This window comes from Bison bison, unplaced genomic scaffold (genome assembly GCF_000754665.1).
Source record: "Bison bison bison isolate TAMUID 2011002044 unplaced genomic scaffold, Bison_UMD1.0 scf7180017864105, whole genome shotgun sequence".
In the NCBI taxonomy this organism is placed as follows: Eukaryota; Metazoa; Chordata; class Mammalia; order Artiodactyla; family Bovidae; genus Bison; species Bison bison.
Genome location: NW_011494677.1, coordinates 7,978,642 through 8,001,772, shown reverse-complemented (window position 1 = coordinate 8,001,772; position 23,131 = coordinate 7,978,642). Strand labels below are relative to the sequence as shown.

The window sequence follows — 23,131 nt, the reverse complement described above, 5'->3', positions numbered from 1 at the left end:
GTCCTGGACGTGAAAGATTTGCATTTTAGCCGTGTTAGTTCATATTGCATTTTAATTTTCCAAAAATTTATTTATGTATTTATTTTTGGCTGCTCTGCATCTTCGTTTCTTCATGTGGGCTTTCTCGAGTTGCGGGCAGCGGGGCGACTCTTCAATGCAGTGCTCGGGCTTCTCGCTGTGGTAGCTTCTCTTGTCGTGGAGCATGGGTTCTGGGCGTAGGGACTCAGTAGTCGCAACTTGTGGGTTCTAGAGCGTGGGCTCAGGGGTTGTGGCACACAGACTTAGCTGTCCTCAACATGTGGAATCTTCCCAGAGTAGGGAGGGAACCCATGTCCTCTGCATTGGCAGGTGGACTGCTAACCACTGGGCCATCAGGGAAGTCCCTTACGTCTTAGTTTTAAGGAAAGTTGCACAATATGCTGTTTCTGTGAAACCCCCTGTCCACAGGGTAAAGATGCTCAGCACCCGTACAAGAAGTTGTATGCAACCCAGTTAAGGAGGGGAGTACCATGTGTCCACAGAGGGGAGTTTTTCTTCAGGGAGCACCTTACTGATTTTTCTTTGATGACATGTAGTCATTATACTACCTTCCACTGTAGCTATTTGTGGATGCCTTCTATATCATATTAAACTCTACTTTCTGGGACATTCCGAGGCCTTATTTTCCCACAGCCCCTAGCACTGGACAGGCAATAAATCATAAGAGGCAGTATAGGGGTGTAGAGCATTAAGTACTAAGGCTCTGATACTAAAGACAGAAGAAATGTAAGACTTCCCTCGTGGTCCAGTGGTTAAGGCCCTGTACTTCCAATGCAGGGAGTGAAGGTTCAATCCCTGGTCAGGGAACTAAGATCCCACATGCTGTGAGGCCAAATAAATAAAATAAAAATCTTTTTTAAAAAAGAGAGGAGAGGTACAAGTGTCACAGATGCTTGTTCTTTTTCTTGCGCCAATTTTTTTTCTTCTTTCCTTCCTTCCTTTCAATGACAACAGAATCCCAATTTTCATCACTTATCCATTCCTTGCTCATGCAGTCAACGCCCCTTGGGAAAAATCTGATCCCACTCCTGGCTCCAGGGGTGTATTAGTCAGGGTTTTCCAGAGAAACAGAACAAATATATATATAAAGAGATTAATTATAAAGAATTGGCTCGTGTGGGGTTAAGATGGAGCTTGCAGATGGAGGCTCAGGAGAGTGGATGGATTGAGTTCAAGTCCAAAGACAAGAAGAAACTGATGTTGTTGCTCAAAAACAGATAGAAAGCAAATTCTTCTTTCCCCCCAGACCTTTATTCAATTCAAGCCTCCAACAGATTAGACAAGGCTCACCCACATTGGGGAGGGCAATCTACTTTACTCAGTCTACAAATTTAGACATTCATCTCCTTCAGAAACACCCTCACAGACACAGTCAGAAATAATGTTTGATCAGTGTATGGAAACCCTGTGTCCCAGTCAAATTGATACATCGAATCAGCCATCACCAAGGGCAAACCCTATTTGGTTTAAGCCAGTCATCACACCCTGCCATGTTGCTGGTCACAGTGCTTGGTTCAAAATGAGCAAATATCCAACTCCAGGCCAATAAAATGCAAGAGGAGATGACATTTGCTGGAGATTGCAAGAATAGAAACTTTCTTACTTTTCTATGGAAGTGACTTCTTATCCATCTGGACATGAATGAAAAAGATTCAGTCCAGAAACGTTGCTAGTAGTCATCTTGAGATGATGAAGAAGCCAGGCTTGGGACATAAAAGGTAGTCTGGAAGGCAGAGAAAGGCATGAAATTAAACTGGATCAGTGTTGAAATTATTGAGCCTGGGATCATGGTTTGCCTTAAAACCACCATATGCTCCTGCTGCTAAGTCACTTCAGTCGTGTCCGACTCTGTGCGACCCCATAGACAGCAGCCCACCAGGCTCCCCCGGTGGGATTCTCCAGGCAAGAACACTGGAGTGGGTTGCCATTGCTTTCTCCAATGCATGGAAGTGAAAAGTGAAAGTGACGTCACTCGGTCGTGTCCGACTCTTAGTGACCCCATGGACTGCAGCCTACCAGGCTCCTCCGTCCATGGGATTTTCTAGGCAAGACTACTGGAGTGGGGTGCCATTGCCTTCTCCAAAACCACCATATAGCTGAACTTAACAGTTATAGGAGCCAGCAAATTCCATTTATCATGTCAACTGGTTGGGGCTGAATTTTCTGTTACCTGCAACCAAAAGACTTCTAATACAGTTGGAATTTCAATGTGATGATCAATGAGAGACTTTAACATTCAATGATCCCGTTAAGAATGCAACAGAAAAGTAAACATTTCTGCTATGTGAGCAACCAAGTTGGACTGCATATATCAGAAAAGACGACCATGTATGCAAAACTTGAAACCACCAGAGGAATTCTGCAGAGCTACAGCCTACATTCCTTCTTTCTCTGCAACTATAAACATCCTTCAAAGTAGCCTCTTCTCCTCCACAGGGTTCCAGGGATACATCTCAGCATTTCTCTGAGAGTTCACTTGATCGAGAATCTTTAAAGAAAGGGAGAGTAACTTATTTTTCTTAGTGCATTCAGCACTTGAACAGTGCCTGGCAAAGACTAGGCCCCTAATAACTATGAATGTATGAATGGATGGATTTATTTATTTAACAATTACAGATCTTCCTCAACTTATGCTGTGGTTACGTTCCAGTAAACCCATCATAAGTTGAAAATATTGTCAGTTTAAAATGCATCATAAGGGGCTTCCCTGGTGGCTTAGTGGTAAAGAATCTCCCTGCCAATGCAGGAGACACAGGTTCGATCCCTGGTCTGTGAAGATCCCACATGCCCTGGAGTAAATAAGCCGTGCATTGCAATTACTGAGCCTGTGCTCTAGAGCCTGGGGAGCGGCAATGACTGAGTCCACGTGCCCCTAGAGTCCATGCTTCACAGTAAGAGAAGCGCCTGAGAAGCCTGAGCACCACAATTAGTGTAGCCCTCGCTTCCGGCAACCAAAAAAAGCCTGTGCTGCAACGAAGACCCAGCACAACCAAAGGTAAATAAATACAGTTATTTTTTATAATTAAAATGCACCATACGGTATTCTCTGGTGGTTAGGACCCCACACTTCCATTGCAGGGGCACAGGTTTGACCCCTGGTTGGGGAACTAAGATCCTGCGTGCCTCATAGCATGGCCAAGAAAATAAAAATAAAATGCATCATAGCTTAGCCTTCAACATACTCAGAGCACTGAAACTAGCCTACAATTGCACCAAATCATCTAACACAAACTGATGTTAAAGCAAAGTGTTGGGTATATGTCATTTATTGAATGCTGCACTGAGAGTGAAAAACCAGACGCTTGATGGGTCCAGAATGGTTTTAAGTGTATCACATGGTTGACTTGGAGCTGTGGCAGGTGCCACTACCCAGTGTCAGAGTATGTAACCAGCGGAAAGATCAAAATTCCAAGTGTGGTTTCTATTGAATGTGTATCTTTTTCATACCATCAGAAAGTTAAAGAAAAAAAAAACCCGCAAGTTAAACCATTGTAAGTTGGGAACCATCTGTGTTTATTAAGCACCTGCTGTATGCCAGGTACCAAAGGAGGTGTCAGATTACAACAGTGGGCAAGACCAAGGCAGTCCTGGGAGTCTTGGTGTGACAAAGCTTCTAGGGAGAGGGAATGTTTTATTCCAGATAAACAGGTACTGGTTACCTAGGTGTGTTTATGTTGCAAAATTTTACCAGGCTGGGGACTTCCCTGGTGGTCCAGGGGCCAAGACTCCACGCTCCCAATGCAGCGGGCCCGGACAAGATGCCTCGTGCTGTAACTAGATGATCCTGCATGCCACATGGAAGACCGGGAGCAGCCAAATACATTTTAAAATTGACCAGGTTTATGATGCATGCATGCTGTGTCTTTACTTCAATAAAATGCTCCCCCAAGTAAAACGCAGAAATAAAAAGTCCTTATTCTCAAAGTTTACATTCCCATCAGAGCAGACAATACAAATAAATATACAATATGTTGAGAGGTAGTAGGTGCTATAAACGTCTGACTGTAAGAAGGATGAATTCAGTGAGAACACAGACGTGACAGAGAAACACACTTTGAATATGTACTACTACAGGAAGAGCGTCCCCAGGCTTCCAGCCATCCACCTCAGAAGCTCAGCTTCAACTTGCTTTCTGAGTCAGGCTGACACATACCTTTGTGCTGCTAACTGGGCTCAACTGAGGATGGCCCTGCCAGGGACGGATGTGGGAGTGGTTAGCAGATGGGTACATGTGGGACTTCCCAGGTGGCTCAGTGGTAAGGAATCCACCTGCCAATGCAGCAGATGTAGGTTTGATCTCTGGGTTGGGAAGATCCCCTGGATGAGGAAATGACAACCCACTCCAGTATTCTTGCCTGGAAAACCCCATGGACAGGGGAGCCTGGCAGGCTGCAGTCCATGGGGTCACAGAGAATCGGACGTGACTTAGCGACTGACCGCACATGCACGAGCTTATGTGTAAAACCTGACTCCAGAAGAGTGCTGGGATACGCATCCTCGGCTCTGCTTCTCCAGATGTTGGAAGGATTTGATCAGGTATTTTGTACATCATTGTCTACATTTTAGAGTATTTAATGAGAAATGTTAGAATTGCAGAAATGGAAAAGACATTTCCCCATGGCCAGCGGGTGTTTTTGGACAATCTATTGTGTGCCCAGACCTGTGGAAGTCAGTTCTAAGATACAGTTCCAACCAAAGGCAGTTTATCATCTCTTAATAACAAGATGGATACCTGTCAAATAACTACAGAATAATATAAGAATTTAAATAATCAAACTTAGGACCACCCTGGTGGTCCAGTGGTTAAGACTCCTCCTTCCAATGCAGGGTGTGTAGGTTTGATCCCTGGTCAGGGAGCTAAACTCACATGCTGCAGGACCAAAGAAACCTAATCATAAAACAGAAGCAGTATTGTAGCAGATTCAATACAGACTTTAAAAATGGTCCACATCAAAAAACCAAAAATCTTAAAAACAACTATCTTGTGTGATTTTTAAAAACTGTAAAAAATTGAAAAACAAACAAAAACACAATAGGCTTGTACAGTATCCCGTAGGTCCCCTTTATAGCATTTGTCACATGTGAAATTTTATTTATTTTTTAAAATAATTTTATTTGAATTTTTTGGCGGTGCTGGGTCTTCACTGTCGTGTGGGCTTTTCTCTAGTTGCGGTGAGCGGGAGATACTCTCTAGCTGTGGTGCTTGGACTTCTCCTTGCCGTGGCGTCTCCCGTTGCAGAGCACTGCTCTAGAGGGTGCGGGCTTCGGTAGTTCCAGCACGTGGGCTCAGCAGCTGCAGGTCCCGGGCTCTAAAGTGCAAGCTCAATAGTTGTGGCCCACTGACTTTGTTGCTCCAGGGCATGTGGGATCTTCCCAGACGAGGATCGAATCCAGGTCTCCCGCGTTGGCAGACTGGGCCACCAGGGAAGCCCACGTGTGCAATTTTATTTTTGTACGCGTGGGTGTTTGATTGTTCCTCTCCTCACCAGCCTGTTAGCTCTATAAGTCTGGGACTGGGTCCAGTTTTGTTCACCGTCATAGTCCTCAGAGTGGAGGAAAGTGCCCCGCACAGAGCAGGCCCTCAGCACACATGTGAAATGAAGTAACTGAGTGTGAGAATGTAACCACATCACAAAGACAGAGTAGCTTAGCAGTCCACAGCACGGGCTGTGCGGTTAGATCGATCTGCAGATTCCTAGACGGTTACTTGTGTGTCCTTGGGTAAGATCTTTAAAGTAAATAAATGTTTTACTCCATTATCTCTGCCTAAAATGGGGAAAATTATCATTCTCACCAGGAGGGTTCATTGTGAAGAATGAATGACAGGGGCAAAGTGCCTGGCACATAGTAATTGCTCAATAAACAATACTTCTGAGTATTACCTTTGAAAGTATTCCAATAGTCGCTTTTATGAGGTTGAGGCAGAAACTAGCAGAAATTATGAATCTAGTTTCTAGTCCTCGTTTCTAAAAGAAGAAAAGAAATAAGATGTGTATCCTGGTTGTACGCATTCTTCGCTCACTCATCCCATCTGATGAAGCCCCAAAGCCAGTGTTGTGGGGTGAGCGTTTAACTTGTTGGAAGTCAGCAGACCTGGCTCCTGAGCCTCTCTGGGCTGTGCTGGTGAGTCGACTACACGCATCAAAGCTGCAGGCCAGCACAGGCAGCAGTGTACTGGCCCTGGGACCGGCAAGGCTCAGGGTCTGTGTGACCCTGAGCCTTCCAACCACAGTCCTTAGATCTCTGCAGGAACCACAGGGAGTCTTCAGGGCCCAACATCTCAAGGATCCCCTTCCTGTGAAATTTCAGAGGTTTCTCCTGGGTCAGGAAGCCTTAGGTAGTAGTTAGCATAAATATTGTCATGTCCCCGCCCCAAATCCCAATTTAAAAACTGGCTTAAAATCCAAACACGATCACATGTTTACACCCAAACACGATCCAATGTGCATTCCCCACGTGGGAGGAATTGGCAAACCAGGTTGGTGAGCATCAGAAACAAAATCACCTGCCCAACTAATTGCTCAGTCATGTCCAACTTTTTGTGACCCTTATGGACTGTAGCCCGCCAGGCTCCTCTGTCCATGGGGATTCTCCAGGCAAGAATACTGGAGTGAGTTGCCATGCCCTCCTCCAGGCGATCGTCCCAACCCAGGGATTGAACCCAGGTCTTCTGCATTGCGGGTGGATTCTTTACCAGCTGAGCCACCAGGGAATCCCATTTCCCCAATAGTTTACTGGCAAAAGAAGGAGTTTCTACTCTGTTTTTACCTGAGCAGCAAGAACCAGGTGGACCACATGCAGGATAGGTGATAACAAGCTCCAAAACCTAACCTACCCCGACATATTCCAGACAGCACAGATCATCCCCCCAAATCCCCTCATTAGAAATTCATCCTTTTAGTAAAGTTATTGACCTTTCCTTACAGTTCTTTTACTGCAATGTTTTAAAAGTCTCTCTCACTACCTGTATTATTAGCAGGCTCCTGTGAACTGATGTAACAGTTCCTTTATCCCAGCCCCCAGAAGGTTGGATGGCAAAGATGAAGGACACAGGGGGATGGGGGTGCCTTGTGGATTTCACAGTTGAAGGAGACTGGGTCAAGCCTGAAAGCCAGGAATATACCCTGCTTTTGATTTGAATCATTGAGGATTTGATATTGTTTATTAAAAAAAAGATAATTTTTTGATGTGGATCTTTTTTAAAGTCTTTATTGAATTTTTTACAGTATTGCTTCTGTTTTATGTTTTGGTTTTTTGGCTACGAGCCATGTGGAATCTTAGCTGCTTGACCAGGAATTTAACCGACACTCCCTGCATTAGAAGGGGAGTCTCACATGGATGGAGTCTGTCATGCAGAGTGAAGTAAGTCAGAAAGAGAAGAATAAATATTGTATATTAAAGCATATATGTGGGATCTAGAAAAATGGTACAGCTAAATCTATTTCCAAGATAGGAACGGAGACACAGACATAAGAGAACAGACATGTGGAGCCGGTGGAGGAAGGGGAGGGTGGGAGATTGAAATTGACAGGTATATACTACCATGTGTAAAATAGATAGCTAGTGACAACCTGCTACAAAGCACAGAAAGCTCAGCTCAGTGCTCTGTGATGACCTAGATGGGTGGGACGGGGGTGAGAGGGGAGGGAGCTCCAAGAGGGAGGGGATGTAGTATACATACAGCTGGTTCACTTCATCATACAGCAGAAACTAACACAATATTGTAAAGCAATTATGAAGATTTTTAAAATTAATTAATTAAAACATAGGTGAAGTCTCAACCACTGGACCACCGGGGAAGTTCTGATGTTTTCTTTAAAGGACTGTGTAATTCAAATAAAAAAAGCTTTGAAGAGTAACTCACACATTCATTTATTCCTGTTCACCAAGTGCCTGCTGTATGCCAGACATGATTCAAGGTAGAGTCTCCCCCAACCCCCTACCTTTTGAGAGGCAAGAGGCAAATACAAAGGAAGACCCCGGCCTGTGTCCCCCTCTTCTTCTCATCTTACCCTGAAACTTTCTCCCACACCAGAAAGGCCCCTCTGCAAGCTGTGTGGATGCTCCAGCCAGTCGAACCTCCGTCCACACCCATTTCGCTAGAGTCTTAGGACAGACTCAAGGAAGAGGCTGATGCAGACTCTGGAAGTGGGCTTGAGGCCAACATGTGGGTTCCTGGTGCATGGTCTAGAAGCAGGGGTGTGGGCTCCATGTGGCATAGCCACTTACCCACACAGACGGGTGAAGAGTGAGGGGGCAGTGAGGGAGGCACGACCAGAGAAGGGCCAGAGAGAGCCTCGTACAGCCTGTAGGGGTGTAAGGGCAGTATTGGTTCTAGACGCAGGGAATACATGAAGAAACGTACCAAAATCTCTGCCTTTGTGTTGTGTACACTCAGTGGAGGGAGTCAGGCTATAAACAAATACAGAGCAAAAAGTAAATAGCTACATATATAGTACCCTTAGGGGCTTCCCTGGTGGCTCAGTTGGTAAAGAATCTGCCTGCTATGTGGGAGACCCAGGCTCAATCCCTGGATCAGGAAGATGCCCTAGAGAAGGGAATGGCAACCCACAGCAGTACTCTTGCCTGGAGAATCCCATGGAAAGAGGAACCTGGTGGGCTATAGAACATGAGGTTGCAAAGAGTCGGAGATATTTGATAGTAATAAGTACTCTGGAGAAAACAAGAGGTACAGACAGGGGAATTTTAAATAATGCAGTTTGAGCAAGGTACTGTACTGGGATTGCTGTAATAAAGTATCACAACCTGGGTGGTTTAAACAGCAGAGATATATTGTCTCATGGGAGTCTGAATCCAAGGTATTGGTAGGGTCTGTTCCTTCTGAGGCTGTGAGGAAGAATTGGTTCCGTGTCTTTCTCCTGGCTTCTGGTAACCTCAGGTCTTCCTTGACTGGTGGATAGCTGTCTTCTCCTCATGCCTTCCCACCATCTTTCCTTTGCATGCATCTGTCTCTGTTTCTAAGTGTCATCTTTCTACAAGAACACCAGTCATGTTGGGTTAGGATTGCACCCTAATGAATGACTTCATCTTCCGTTGGTCATCTGCAAAGATCTTTTTTCCAAATAAGGTCATAGTCACAGGCACTAGGAGTTGGGATTTCAACATATTCCGAAGGGACACAAGTCAACCCTTATCAGAAAGCTTTTTTGTCAAAATGCTGCTGCTGCTGCTGCTAAGCCCAAAGGTGAAGGGTTAAAGGGGTGAACCATGCTGAGATCTGGGGCCAGGACTTTATAGCAGAAGAAATAGCATGTCCAAAGCTGCTCATTTCTCCAGAACAGCATTTTGGTGGGTTAAGACAATGAGCCTGGAAGGTCAGGGAAAGAGAGTCTGCAGCAGAATAATGCATTCCTGGGACTTCCTCGGTGGTACAGTGGCTAAGATTCCGTGTTCCCAATGCAGGCGGCCTGGGTTCAATCTTTGGTCAGGGAACCAGATTCCATGTGCTGCAACTAAGAGTTCACACGCCACAACTAAAACACTGTGAGTCAAGATCCCACACGCTGCAGCAAAGATCAGAAATCCCCTGTGCCACAACTAAGACCAGGCGCAGCCAAATCAATAAAACATTTTTTAAAGAAAAAGAGGAAATGACCCATCCACCTCTCACGGATGTCCTCCGTAACCTCAAAGTCCATCCTTTTGAAATGTTGGAGACTCTTACATTTCCCGAGAGTGAGGTGTAAGATCGTTGGAAATGGAGAATAAGCCCCCTACCTCCTGGTGGTCAGTGAACACCGGTGGTCAGTGAACACAGGTGATGCTGAGGGTACCCAAGCCACCGTTCTCTTTCATCTCCACTCCAAGAAGTGGCTTGTACCCTTCAGCCCAGGAGGAGCCCATGGAACAAAAGGGAGTGTGGCTGGAGGCAGGTAAGGGCTAAGATGACAAAAGACAAGGGAGTCAAGTTTATCGTTGAAAGATGCCTATGGAATTTTGAGGATGAGATGAGATGAGATGGTTGGATGGCATCACCAACTCAACGGACATGAGTTTGAGCAAGCTCTGGGAGTTGGTGATGGACAGGGAAGCCTGGCATGCTGGAGTCCATGGGGTCGCAAAGAGTTGGGACACAACTCAGAGACTGAACTGAATGGAATTTTGTCATCATTTATTGTTACTCTCTTGTCACATTCAGTCCCCCATAACACGACCATCACTGACAGCTTTCATTCTGATTTTCTTAGTATTTTTTTTTCTCAGTTTTTAATTGGAGGATAATTGCTTTACAATGTTGTATTGGTTTCTGCTGTACAATGTGAATCATCTTGGCTTCTGAAATCCTATCTTACCAATGAAAATTAGAGAAGTAAAAGAGAAAAGGCAAGTTTCCTGGAATTCAAATTTAGAGTAAGAGGAACCAGCCATGGATAGTTAGTGTGTGTGTTAATCGCTCATCATGTCCAACTCTTTGCGACCCCATGGACCAGAGCCCACCAGGCGCCTGGATTTCCCAGGCAAGAATACTGGAGTAGGTTGCCATTCCCTTCTCTAGAGGATCTTCCCAACCCAGGGATCAAACTCGGGTCTTCTGCATTGCAGAGCCACCAGGGAAGTTTTCAGTTAACACACAAAAGAGAACAGGCACATTTCCTGGAATGCAAATTTAGAGTAAGAGGAAATGTCTTTAGTTGAAATCTGACAGCCACTGATCAAGCCCAGCATTACGGAACCACGTAGCCTCAAAAGTTCTCTCTGATGTGTCTCATTTCAACTCAGGTCAGGAGTGGAACGGGCAGTTCTTCAGACTTCCACTGAATCATGCCTAACCTTCTGGCTTCACTTATCTGCAAGCTGGAATGCTCTCTGCAGCCGTCAGCCATCACCCCCCACCCTTCCCTTCATCCTGCTCTGTCCTCAGATAACAATCCTCTCCAAACAGGCTCTGTTCCCACCACGTTTGGAATGCTTCAGAGTCAAACTGAATGTGAATCAGAACCAAAGTCCCTTCATGCCATTCCGTTCACCTTCCTCTCACATTCCACACCTCACCCTTAGCTGGAGGGGCCCGGGTGGTTTTCCGCTCACGACTCCCCCAGTTCTGCCTGACCCGGCCCAGGCTTGTTGGGAGACTGAGTCCTTTGTTCCCGTCCCCCTTGGGGCCCTGGGCACCCTTCCTCGCCATCCCAGCTCTGCAACAGTCTCCTCCTTGTCTGCCCAAAGCCCACTCCGGATCCAAGTTCCCGTGTAAGGCTCTGGCCCCGTAGTTATTTTCTAGTGACGTGTACCCTTGGTTTCTCCCTCAGGCTGGGACAGGAAGCCCAGAACGTTCTTTAAAGCATGGCAGAGGGAGAAAAGAGACGGTATCAGCCTGTCCCAGAGCCTTGCGCTTTCTGGGGTTTTCAAAGTAGAAAACAGCTTCCTTTCCAGGGCTCCCCTATCTCCTCCAAAATGGAGACACTTGGTGCCTAGGGGAGTGGGCAGCCCCCCTAGGTGGGTTGTCTGTGTCATCAGGAATGTCAGGATGGGAAAGGGAGAAGGGTGAACAAAAGGCCTTGTGTGTGCCCAGCAAAATTTCCTTGGAACCTACCAACTCCCAAATATCCTTAAAGGGCTTGGAAATCAATGCGTAGTGAGCATCCCTCAGGCGCCTTGCACATTTTCCTTGTATAGTTTTATCTTTATTTGTATGCAGATATACACATGCAAACCACTGCGGGGTAGGTCTTACCATCCTCATTTTACAGATGCAGAAACTGAGGTGTGCCGTGCTAAGGGCCTCGCGGGTCACAGAGCTAGTAAGGGGTGTAGCCCAGACTGAATTCGGTCCTGAGTTCAAACCCTGTGCTCTTTCATTTCCTCTTATTTAAAAATAAATATTGTTTTTCTGAATATCTAAGTGATACATATTCTTTTTTTAATGTATTTTTCTACTGAAGAATAGCTTATTTACAATGTTATATTAGTTTCTGGTGTACAGCAAAGTGATTCAGATATACATACATATATATATATTATATACATATTCTTTTTTAGATTCTTTTCCTTTAGGTTTATTATAGGATATCAAACATAGTTCTCTGTGCTGTACAGTAGGTCCTTGTTGTTTATCTAAGCTTTTTTATACAGTAATGTGTATCTGTTACTCCCATACTCCTGATTTATCCCTTCCCTCCCTTCTTCCCCTCCCGTAACCCTAAGTTTGTTTCCTATGTCTGTGAATATGTTTCTGTTTTGTAAATAAGTTCATCTGCATCTTTTTTTTTTTTTTTTGGACTCCACATATAAGTCCTAAAAGTTTCCCTCTAAGCACTGCTTTTGCTGCATAGTTTAAGCTGTATTTTCAATTTCATTTTGTTCAAAATATTTTAAAATTTCTCTTGAGATTTCTTCTTTGAACCATGTGTTGTTCAGATGTGTCTTGGGGATTTTTCAGCCGTCTTTTTATATTTATTTCTAGTTTAATTCCTGTCAGATCTGAAAGCAGAGATTGTATGATTTCTGTTCTTTTACAACCACTGAAGTATGTTTTATGGCCTAGAAGGTGTTCTATCTTGGTAAATGTTCCATGTGAGCTCAAGAAGAATGTATATTCCATTGCATGTCGATGAAGTAGTCCACAGACGTCTCTTCTATCCTGTTGATTAATGGTGCTATTGAGTTCAACTATGTCCTTACTGATTTTTTGCTTCATGGATTTGTCTGTTTCTGATAGAGGGGTGTTGAAGTCAGTATCTATGATTGTGCATTCATTTCCTTGCAATTTCTCCTTATATTCCATCAGTTTTTTTTTTTCATGTATTTTGAGGCTCTGCTGTTAGGCACATATACATTAAGCATTGTTATTTCTTCTAAGTAACTTCTTAAGTCTAAGTTTATGATACCTTGTACAGTTTTATGTCCTCTTTTTCTCACTAAAAACAGGATTTTGCTCCTAGGCACAAGCCCTTTCCACTACATAAGTCTAATATTTCTTAATCAGCTTGGTTGGGACCAATTTGTGATGATTCACAGCATTGCCTGGCTACTCATGTGTTCTGGAAAGTGGTAGGAGCGGGTACAGGACTTCAGGTGGAGAAGGGGTTGAGAGGGAGCCCTTGCCTGCTGGCAGCCATTATCAGCAGGGGAGATGGCAAAAGAACAGGCAGAAGTTTCAGTTATTGAGTGAGACAGCAGGTCAGCATCAGCATAGACTGGACCAGTGATGCTCTTTCCATCTGAACGCCTGCCTATTGGTACAGAGTTAGGACCAGGAACCCAAAGTAGAAGGCATTTTGAGTACTTCTTAAAACAGAAGCCATGTGGGCAAAGGACAGGGCAAGGCTGAGAGCCTGTGTAGAGTAGACACCAAGGTCAATACCACTCACCCAGTCTGAGTGTCCAGCGGGTCTCCTAGATGGCGCCTCCAGTCTGTGTTCTGAAACTCAGGGAACTTTCTCATTTGTCGCCTTGGAGCTCTGCATTGCTTCCTGTCACCTGGGCAGCCAAGCCACAGTTTGAAAGTGAGTCATGATAGATGTTTGACATGTAAACCCTCATTAGTAACCACCTCTGGAAATTTCTTCAATTACTTTCCCAATCGATTCACTTGTCTTCTGGAGCTTTGGCCTTGACTGGCCATGCCTATGCTCAGAATGGAAGAAGGAAAAAGGCTCTAAAGAAAGGATTGAGCAGTGTTAAAATAGTAGGTTGGGTGAGGGCAATGACCTTAACACTACTGAAATCAGCTGCATTTTATGCTGTTCTCAGTTTCAAGGTCTCCAAGGTCTGCCTATGCCCAGTGCAATCGTATGCTGAGCTTCAGGGCTTCCAGACCCTCACACAACAGTAACCCTGAGCAACCTTTTAGTGCCAACCAAGTCGCTAGCTCCGAAGATAAGGGCTGACTTTGTCTTGCCTTCTAAGAGGGGCTTTGGCATCTTTCGTGGACTAAAATTTTTTCTGAGACATCTTTTGCTTTCACTGGAATGCAGTTGTTGCTTTTCCATAATAGATTAATAAGGGATGTTCTAGAACTGGCAGTAGCATCCTCTCATAAGCATTGCCTTGGAGCCAAGAGACAGTGTAGTATCATCCCAGAGATGGAAGTCTCAGACTTTGAATCAATGTTAAGACCAAGTGCAGCGGAAGGACCAGGAGGAGCAGAGCAGGAGGGAAAGGAACACAGCGATGTGGTCAGGACAGAGAAGCAGACACGCCTTCTCTCCTTCCTGCCTCGCTATTGTCCAGCTAGTTACTTACCCAGAGCTTCAGTTCCCCCGGCAAGAAATCCCAGCGTGGCCTCTGGAAGAGGGATTCCTTATCTGTTTACTGAGCATCTATTAAGCACCGTGAGCCTCTTGTCAAGCACAGCCAGGTGTTCTTCATCTTCTATCCCAAATGCCTAACACAATGTCTGGTACATTTCAAGCATTTTATCAACGATTATTGAATAAGTAAATAAATGTATGGGTGGGAAAAAAAATAAATGAGTGGAGAAACAAATGAGTCAGTGTAGAACTGCTGACCTTTGAGAATCTGCTTTGGAAGGGCTGAAGGTTAGAGGAAGTGCTGGTTTTGAGGTCCCTAGTGGTTACTAGTACCAGCCACGGAAGAAAGTAGAAATAAAAGAGTTGGCTCCCTTCAAAATACACAGCCCGTAGAAAGAAGGTTGCTATGAAAGGGGTGGAAAAAGCCAGAAGTTAACGGGCTCCATTGTGTAGGGAGCAATGTGGCCCAGCAAGACGGTTGGGTCAATTTCATTAATGCCCTTAATGATTAATTTCTTAGTTAATAATTGACATGTCATAGCAGAGAAGCCTGAAAACTGAAATGGCGATTGTTTCAGTATTTCAGATTCTCGTGCGTGTCTGGGTCCTGTTAATAGTCTCCATGGGAAACATCTGCAGGGGTAAGGTGCGCTTTTAATCTTCTGACATGTTTAAATAAATTCAAATAAAATAAATGTAAATACAGGTCTCCTGGGGTACCAGAAGAGGGATGAGCATCATCAAGAAGGAGTACTGGAATTCCTTAAATATCTGGGTGCTCTGAACAGGTCCTCATTTAAGATCTGAGGCTCTCCAAACAGGGCTGCCAGAGAATCGAGTCACCCCACATGTATCGGGGGCGACTCATATAACAGGAAGAGCGCTGGAGATTTTTGCTTTGTCATTTCCTCTTTGAATACAACAGAAAAATCCAGTTAGCCAGGATTCTGGAACTCTGCCGATGCTTCCTGTCCTATCTGACTGTAAAATTCAACAAGGGATCATAAATAATAGACACGAGGCCAAAAATACATCTGGGGAATCCTGTCAAAGAGAAGGGCTGACGTCAATGACTTCTGCATGGCCTCTGATATTTAGTCCCGAGAGTGAGAAGCGAGATTACAGCTGAGGGGAGGGCATGAAGCAGGGACTCAGCTCAGCCCAGGTAGCCCTGGTGTTCTCTGCTCTGTGGCTGCATAAAAATTTCCCCAGGGCTTAGCAGGTTAAAATAGCAGTCTGTCTCCTGACCTTGGGGTTCAGGAATTCGGGAAAGTTCAGTTGGGTGATTTTTCTGCTTCATGTGTATCACCTCAGGAGGTCTCAGCTGGAGGGTCCGTGGCTTCACCCTTGCACTCACGTGTCTCGAGCCTGGTGGGCTTGACTGGAACTGCTGAGTGGAGTGTGTTCCCAAGACCTCATGGCATGGCAGTCTCAGGGCAGACAAACTCTCACGTGGTGCCCAGGGCTCCCAGAGAAAGTGTTCTAGGAGACCTGGGTGGAAACTACACAGCTTCTTAGGTCTTTACCCCCAGAAGTTCTAGAATGTCCCTTGGACAGCATTCTGTTAGTCAAGGAGGTCAGTAAGGACAGGCCAGCTCCAAGGGGAGAGGCATGAGACTCCACCTCTAGATGGGAGAAGTGTGTGCCCAGCTGCTCTGTTGTGTCTGACTCTCTGCAACCCCGTGGACTGTAGCCAACCAGGCTCCTCTGTCTGTGGGATTTCCCAGGCAAGAATACTGGAGTGGGCTGCCATGCCGTCCTCCAGGGGATCTTCCCCACCCAGGGATCGAACCCACGTTTCCTGCCTTGGCAGGCGGATTCTTTATCACTGAGCCACTGGGAAGCCCTGCTGGTGGGAGAAGGAGCAAGCCTTTGTGGCCCCATTAACCTAGGCCATTGGAGAATGGAAGAAATGTCCCCCCAGTGGAGGGTGGTCCCCTGCAGAAGCCTATTGTCATTTTTCTGCAATAGCAAGAAGGAGACTGGAGAGATGAAAGGCAGGTCTTTTGTTTTTTTGGTTTTTTTTGGCCCCCCACCCCCACCTCAGCACTGCATGGCATGTGGGATCTTAGTTTCCCGACCCATGGATCTAACCTGCTTCCCCAGCAGTGGAAGGGCAGAGTCTTAACCACTGGGCCTCCAGGGAAGTCTCACAAGGCAGGTCCTGAACACATCCTCCCAACCTCTCCCAGGGACTCAAGGGTGCTGCAAATAGCCTTGGGGACCCAGAGACCCAGGCCCTTCCCTGTGAGTACCCTTTTCTGAAATGAAGAGCTCTCTCTGACCTCCCTCCTTAAGCTTTCGGCCCATCTCGTCTACAAAGTCATATACCTCTGGAGGTCTTGAAAAAACCGAGATGCTCTTCCTGCAGCCACGCTGATGAGGAAACTGATGAGGAAACCGAAGCATGGGCCTCAGACCCAGCACATCCTATAAACATTTACGTGCGGGCCTTTCCTCACCTGTTAAAGACATAATTCTTCATAAACTTTCCCACAATGTTTTCCAGTTCCTAAACACAGGGAAGCAAGGTTATGGGTGAAGACAATCCATGCATTCCCTGACAGAGGTTTATTGCCCTCAGTCCCAGGGCAAACAGAGCTGGCTCCTAGCAGTACAAGGCAGGAAGGAACTCGTAGACCCTTCACACCAAGTGAGTCATGGGGAATGACAAGAGCCCAGAACTCTACAAAAGCTTCTCAAAACTCCCTGAGTAAGGACTATCATTTAACCTCTTCACAGACGAGGAAGAAATCAACTCAGAGGGGTTAGGGGATTTGTCTAATGGCACACATTTGGAGGTGGTGGCAAAGCTGAGATTAGAACCTAGGTCAGGCAGTGAAACCTCCTTTCAGAAGACAAAAATCCCCTCACAGAAAGGAAGCAGAGACTTCCCTGGCGGCCCAGTGGTCAGGACTTTGCCTTCCGATGCTGGGGGTACAGGTTAGGTCCTTGGTCGGGGACCCAGAATCCCACGTGCCTAGTGACCAAAAAACTAAAACATGAAACAGAAGCAATATTGTAACAAAGTCAATAAAGACCTTAAAAATGGTCCACATTAAAAAAAAAACCAACCAGAAAGGAAGCAATTGCACTTCTGGGTAAACACGTCTGGGTACAGAGGGTGCTGGTCTTCCTAAAGTCCCCTCCTTCATATCTCCATCATTAGCACTGGAGAGGGTACTAGAGAGGAACCTGAAGCAACGCACAGGACCAGCTTTTCCAGTTAAGCTATGATCTCTCCAGGCCCTGGTTGTCTTCTTTGGCACTTTTGAAAAATATCCATCGCCTCTGGAGATCAGGCTGGCAATATATAAAAGAGAGCTATAAAACTGTCCCTACACTTTGACCCAATGGTCCCCGCTGAGGAATAGACCCCAGGGGAAATATGCAAAAGAGAAAAGCAAGTAAATAGCACCGAGAGGTTTACGGTAACACCATTCACAACAGTGGAAAAATGGGGCATGACCCAATGCCCCAAATTAGGAAAAGGTTATGCGAACTATCGTACATTAAGACAATGGAATGTTATGTTACTATTAAAGGGAACTGAGTTTACAGATTCTGTTGATACGTCGAAAGGCACATGTAAGATAATCGCAAGAGAAAAGAAAAGAATGTGAAAGAGTATGTTCACCCTGACCGCGGACATAAATCAGTCTGTGTGCTCATCGATAAGGATCAGAAGCCCACAGAATGCTGCAGATAGCTGGTGCTCGACATTTATAGCATTTTTTCCCCTCTAAACTCCATAGTACCTTGAAAAAAGATCCATTATTCACGTTTGTTCCCAGGGAGGAGAGAGGGGATTTCCTCATTCCGGGGCTCAGTATGTGTCTGCAATGTAATATGTCTGTAGGGAGAGCCAGTAGCTGGCTCATCCACATGATAGAAACATGGTGTTCAGGGCAAAGGGAGGGGGTGCCTGGCCTACACTCACTGGGCCATCTCTCTGTAATCACAGATAGTTCTGGGCCCCGCACCCCAGGCCAGATGAGAGCCCATTTCAAGGAGGATAACTAGCATGTGTGGTGACTAAGGATCATGGAATATGGCAAGAGCTTGAAAAGCCTGGGAATATCTGGTCTGAAGCAGAACAACCTATCAGAGACCCAAGAAACTCTCCTCCAGCCCTTGGGAAGCAGTCATTTGAGAGAGGGTTGGGCTTTAGTGGGTTGGGAAGACCTATGGACAGAAGTTATGGAAGCGCAGACTTCAGGCTGACATGAGGAATTCAGTACTCAAGAGGCGGTGAGTCTCACACCACTAGAAGAATGGAAGCAAAGCATGTAAATTTCCATCACATAAATGGCCCTCCAGTTTGACCTTCACCAGCTCCAGCAGAATTATGCATCAACCCAAGGGACAGACACAGTTCCTCTGATTCACGGAGGCCTGAGGGAAAAACATGGTAAAAATAGAATATTCTGCCCTCCATGTACCAAGATAATTTTACTGACCTGCTGTCAGTGGGGTTTCCATTGTCAGCTGTTTTCCTAGGACTGATCCTAAGTGTTTACAAAGTGATGTTGTGGAGAACTACAGACAGGCCAGAGGTAAAACCTATAGCTTTCCTGTTTTCCAATGGAAAGAGAATTATCCTGAATTGAGCAGTATCCATGATCTTTGACCTCATCAGTGACGCAAACAACTGTCTTCAAAAAATTTACCCTAACAGAATGTTGTAGTCTAGTGGCTTCTACATGGTTTAAAATGAGAAGCCCATCAGTAAAAAAAAAAAAAAAACAAAAAACTGAGTATGTACCCCTAATGTCTGGATGTTAATACACAAATTTAAACATGAACTGGCGCTTCCCAGGTGGCGCAGTGGTAAAGAATCTGCCTGCCAGGGCAGGAAACACAAGGGTCGTGGTTTTGATCCCTGCATGGGGAAGATCCCCCGGAGAAGGAAATGGCAACTCACTCCCATATTCTTGCCTGGAAAACTCTATGGATAGAGGAGCCTGGTGGGCTACAGTCCCTGCAATCGCAAAGAGCAGGACACGACTGAGTGACTGAACATGCACACCCATGAACTACTGTCAAAACATATTAAATATCCACAAAGGTCAATTTCTTTCCTACCTATCTGCAAAAGTATATAAACAGAAGCTCCAGTATTTTCTCTCTAAGCTCCTTGGATCATTTTACTCACCCCTTCCTCCCTGCCCTCAAACTTGAATACTCACTGAGAGCCCATAGCTCATGCCAACAGAGAGGTCAGTCTGATAATACTGGAGCAACTATAATAGGAACAAACACATCGGGCTTTAAGATAATGGGAATATCTAATAAACACTACTACCTCTGGGAAAAAACTGGATCTATTGGTAGGTATTGGAGCTGTGATTTGAGCAACTTTCCCAAACCAGTTTAAAAGTATGATGAATAAAATCTTATACTAAAATATGTGCAACTTTATAACAACTAAATAGAAAGCTTTAAAAAGTAAAGGATAAAAAATAAGGGATCTCATCACTGAATGTCAGTCGTGCTACCTACTGAATGGATGGATTCGTCTATTAATTCAGTGTTTATTAAGAACCTACTAAGTACCAATGAGCATTGTGTGCTAAATGTTGGGGATACAGTAAGAGGAATAAAAACAGAGGGCCCCTGAGATTGTGAGATGATAAACAAGTGGATGAGACAGAAAACACACATGCAGATAAACAAATTTCTGATTATAAACTGTGGTCCGTGCCATGAATTAAATAAGCAAGGTGATATGATACACAGGGATGGGAGGAGGGAAGAGACAACTTCAGAGAAGGTCCCCAGGGTGGGCTTCTCAGGAAAGTGATGCTGAAGATTGAGAAGAGGCTGTCACACGGAAGAGGGGAAAGACCTACACAGCACATTGCCAAATGCAAATCGTGACACCCAAGGGCCCAAACCAAAGGGCAAACTCACGCTCACCTTTTAGTTGGAGTCCATCATGTATATTTTCTTATTTTTTTAATTTTTTGGCTGTGCTACATGGCATGCAGGATTTTAGTTCTTTGACCAGGGATTGAGCTGGTGCCCCTGCAGTGGGGGCACCGAGTCTTAACCACTGACTGACAGGGAAGTCACCCATCATGTATATTTTAATGCCCTCTAGGGTGGCTTCCTTGGTGGCTCAGTTGGTAAAGAGTCTGCCTGTAATGCCAGAGACCTGAGTTTGATCCCTGGGTCGGGAAGATCCCCTGGAGAAGGAAATGCCAACCCACTCCAGTATTCTTGCCTGGAGAATTCCATGGACAGAGGAGCCTGGTGGGCTATAGTACATGGGGGTCACAAAGAGTCGGACTTGACTGAGTGATTAACTTTCAGGGTGGCACTAGTGGTAAAGAACGAGCTTGCCAATGCAGGAGACATAAGAGACACAGGGTTCAATCCCTGGGTTGGGAAGACCCCCTGGAGAAGGAAATGGCAACTCACTCCAGGATTCTTGCCTGGAGAATCCATGGACAAAGGAGCCTGGGGGACTACAGTCCATAGGATCATACAGAGTCGGACACTCCTAAATCAGAGTTGTTTTTTTAGGCTCCCAATGCACTGAGTGAACAGGAATCTGGTGCTAAGAACTTCCCTATAATTGGGCCATTAATGTCCTCATTCAAGGAAGCGCACACACTCTCCTCTCCTTGGCCAAGGCTTCCTGGCAACCTTTCTGGATGATACCGAGACAAGAAGACTTCACAGCTACAGACAAGCTTCCCACTGGCCCTGCCCATGGGGAGCCCTCTTAGTTGAGCAGGGTCACCCAACCCACACCAGTGGGTACAGCAAACAAAACTGTGGACTTGCTCTAAAGTAGTTCAAATTCCCTGCAAGGGCACCTGACTTATCTTAAAATGTAAAACACCTGGATTGAGTATGTTGTAGTTTCCATGCCTGCTGAAGACGTAAATGCACGGTCGGTAGGTTGGATTTATGAGACGGTACCATCTGGGATTCACATTCTGTCCATTAGGTCGAGCTAAGTGCTGTCAGGAATGCGGGAAGAGCCATGCTGAAATGGGGGAGCAGAAAAGCAGTTAAGGCGCCTTAAGTGAACCCAGCTGGACGAGCAGGCCCGTCAGTAGCAGCAGCACACCAGGCAACCCTGCTGAGTCAACTTCAGACTCACTTAACCCTCAGACGTTCGAAAAGCAAAACATCAGTCCTTTGCTGTTTCATCTCACTGGCTTTCTCTGCACTCTTACGTGACGAGAAAACCGGAAGAGAGATCACCCAGACACACTTCAGACTGCAAAGAAGAAGGGTAAGTCTGACCTTGAACTTGAACTTGACTCACACTCTAGGATTTTGTGGAAGACTAAGCACCACAGCTATGACTCTCAGAGGTTCATTGACACTTAGTTCAGTTTTGAATATCGCCAATGAAAGGGTAAGGAGGAAAGTCCCTACATTCTGTTTATAGAAAGATAACCCTGAAGTCAGGTAAAAAAAAAAAAAACAAAACTGGGTATTAAAATAGTATTAGAAGAGAAAGATAGCTTTCTAATGGGACCAGGAATAGCAGAGGCATTTCTGATATGAAACCTTTGTCACTTTAATGTCAAAGAAACATGAGAAAAGGGAACCCTCGTGCACTGCTAGTGGGAATGTAAATTGGCGCAGCCACTATAGTCAACTCTATGGCTGCTGTTCAGTCCCTCAGTCGTGTCCAGCTCTTTGTGACCCCATGGACTGCAGCGCGCCAGGCTTCCCTGTCCTTCACCGTCTCCAGAGTTTGTTCAAATTCACGTCCATTGAGTCGATGATGCTATTTAACCATCTCATCCTCTGCCACCCGCTTCTCCTTTTGGCGTCAATCTTTCCCAGCATCAGGGTCTTTTCTAATGAGTGGGCTTTTCACATCAGGTAGCCGAAGTATTCAGAGAAGGCAATGGCACCCCACTCCAGTACTCTTGCCTGGAAAACCCCACGGATGGAGGAGCCTGGTAGGCTGCAGTCCATGGGGTCGCTAAGTCGGACACGACTGAACAACTTCACTTTCACTTTTCACTTCCATGCATTGGAGAAGGAAATGGCAACCCACTCCAGTGTTCTTGCCTGGAGAATCCCAGGGACAGGGGAGCCTGGTGGGCTGCCGTCTATGGGGTCACACAGAGTCAGACACGACTGAAGTGACTTAGCAGCAGCAGCTTAAGTATTGGAGTTTCAGTTTCAGCATCAGTCCTTCCATTGAATATTCAGGGTTGATTTCCTTTAAGATGGAAGTACCTAAAAAAACTAAAAATAAAACTACCATATGATCCAGCAATCCTACTCTTGGGTATTTTTCCAAAGAAAACAAAAACATGAAATTTGAAAAGATGTATGTACTCCCACGTTTGTGTGCATGTAGTCACTCAGTTGTGCCTGACTCTTTGCAATCCCATGGACTGTAGCCCACCAGGCTCCTCTGTCCATGGGGATTCTCCAGGCAAGAATACTGGAGTGGGTTGCCATTTCCTCCTTCAGGGGATCTTCCCACCCAAGGGATCGAACCCAGGACTCCTGCATTGCAGGCAGATTCTTTACCGTCTGAGACACCAGGGGAGCCCACCCTATGTTTATTGCAGTGTTATTTAAAATTGCCAAGATATGGAAACAACCTAAGTGCCCGTCAATAGAGCAATGGATAAAGAAAACAGTATGTATGTAAATACAATGGAATACGACTCAGCCATAAAAAATACAATGAAATCTTGCCATTTGTGATAATAAGGATGGATCTAGAGGCTAGTAGGCTAAGTGAAATCAGTCAGAGAAAGACAAATACCATATGATTTCACTTACATGTGGAATCTTAAAAAAAAACAGATTTACAGAGAAGAGATTGGTGGTTGCCTGAGACAGGGGCTAGGGATGGATAAAATGGGGAAACAGAGTCAAAAGGTACAAATTTC

The 23,131-nt window shown here is 45.4% G+C and overlaps 1 long non-coding RNA gene across 1 annotated transcript; it reads right to left on the bottom strand.

The window, feature by feature from the left end:
* Positions 1–1,180: 1,180 nt before the first annotated feature.
* Positions 1,181–14,711, bottom strand: LOC104987757. Its single transcript, XR_825164.1, has 3 exons — positions 14,242–14,711; positions 13,368–13,476; positions 1,181–1,762 (listed from the first exon to the last, which is right to left on the bottom strand). It is a non-coding gene; the product is annotated as an uncharacterized LOC104987757 (long non-coding RNA).
* Positions 14,712–23,131: the final 8,420 nt, after the last annotated feature.